This window comes from Solea solea, chromosome 11 (assembly GCF_958295425.1).
Source record: "Solea solea chromosome 11, fSolSol10.1, whole genome shotgun sequence".
Taxonomy (NCBI): Eukaryota; Metazoa; Chordata; class Actinopteri; order Pleuronectiformes; family Soleidae; genus Solea; species Solea solea.
Window position 1 is genome coordinate 21,232,499 of NC_081144.1, and position 2,199 is coordinate 21,234,697.

The following is a 2,199-nucleotide window of genomic DNA, read 5'->3' on the forward strand; positions in this document are numbered from 1 at the left end:
CACGTTTGTGTGTGTGTGTGTGTGTGTGTGTGTGTGAGTGTGTGTCACCATCTTGAATTTCACGGCATTGGCAGATAAGGATATCCCCCTTCTCCTCCTGTCATTTTCCATCTCTGGTAAGACTGTTGACAGCAGCAGTCGGCTTCATTCATGGAAAGGAAAAAAACCTCATTAAACTCCCCATAATCATGAGGTAACTTAGTTAGTCAGCCAATATTGGGTCGCATGTTTGGTATCTGCAAAGTATAAGTTAAGTTTATATATTTATATTTGTCAAAAACATGGCTGATGAGTTGTCGTCCACTAGTCAACACGGAGCAACATATTTTTACAGGAGGCTTCACTGTTGCTTTGTAATGTGACACTGCACTGCGCGCATGCTGTAACATTCACTAGTTATGTCATGGCGATGTCCATCAGTGGTCAGTGTCTAAATAGAACTCTCACTTGTGTATTCCATTCACGTGGGTGACAGAGTGAGAGTTTCTTCTTTTAGTTTAGGCCCATCTATGCAGTTGCCAGCTCCAGTGCTGGACTCACATGTACACGGTGGAGGCGTCGCCTGAAATGCTTCTCATTCACTTTGAATGCAGCAGCGTCACGAGTCCTCAAACTGCATTGTGGGTCTGTCGCTTTGTTTGTTCCTCTTTCCAAGAATTAACACAGGCGCCAGCTAATCAAATCACATTTATGCATTCAAACACTACATGGCTCAAATGAAGGTCTCGATCAAGGTTGTTCTCCCCATTACAAAGGTTATTGTCAGATGAAGTACACCCATCAACGGCGGACATAGCAAAAGTTCACTTTAGCAACATTAGCAACTCTTGCTACGTAGTTAGCCATGGCAGACTGCTCACCGTGAGTGTTGACGTACAACTCAGAGCTCTACCTGCAACTGCATTGGTTACAGCAGTGTGGTGGTATGTAGTTATTTAGGCTCACTGGTATGAAGAAAAGAGAGTAAAGTAAAGCTACAGTGTGCAACTTTTTGGTCACTGTCATAAAGAATGCTAATGAGTGCTAATGTGCTTGTTTCTGTAGAAACCAACGCTGATAAATGCTTTGACCATATGGACAGTTCAACGCAACAAAATGGACTCAATCATTTAATGGCGTCTCTTAGTGAAGTTAAGTGTCTAAAGCCATGTATAAAGCCATGGTTCCTAACCTGGGGTCCAAGCCCCCCTCAGGGAGCACCACAGATCACATGGGGGCTCGCAGAGCTTTGTCTGCTCTAAGGTTATAAAAAAGGGCACAAGAAAGGGGGCTTCGAGGAAAAAAGAAAAAAGGTTGGGAATTGGTCTGCAGCAAACGTGATCTCTGGCACCCTCGAACCCCAGGTTAGGAACCATGACTGTAGACGAATGATCATCCAAAAAGGTAAGTTGCTTTGCATACAGTGCTCAAAAACATTACATAACAGAAACTATACACATTTAACATTTAAACCCCCCACACATTCATCATCCAATATATGCACTTTTCAACTGACCTCACATTCTACTGTTTCTGTGAAGGCTGCAGGACTTCCTCATCCTCCTCTTGATCTCTTGTTTACAGACATCATCAACAACTCCTGTTCTTATTTTCTCACTGCCCAAGGGTCCTGAAGAAAGTTTTTTCTGTGAACATATTTAACTGCCAGCAGATGCCAGTCCAAAAGATTGGTACACGAGCAGTACACCATTTTACCACTAGATGGTAGCATGGATTAAAGACAAAAATGGGTTGATTTTTCTTTTCTTTTTCTTTTTTTATTTTGTTAAAAAACCCCAACAACTTTCAGGAGTTTTTATAACAGACAATTGCCTGGCAAAGTTCTCACCCCCTTGCAACATTATACTGAGTCTAAAAACAGTGTCCTATGGAGAGACTTTATTTATACAAGTACACTTGAACAGTTTTTGGCCTGATCATAACTGCTACAGTTCAAATAATGAGACTTGTGAAAATGTTCAAGTATAAAGATACATTTAAAATATTAAAAAAAATCTTTCAGGTACAGTGAGTGTTGGTGGTCTGTAAGGATCATACATATGTCACAGGCTTTAAGTCCTGGTCTTATTTAAGTTTATAGTAACATGACCCATGTCAGAGTTATGGGTTCCTATATCCCTCTATTCAGAGGTGGAAAAGCCCTTTGGGGGTTATGGAAAGCTGGTTTACAGGCCCTCACTGTTTATTTTCAACTCATAT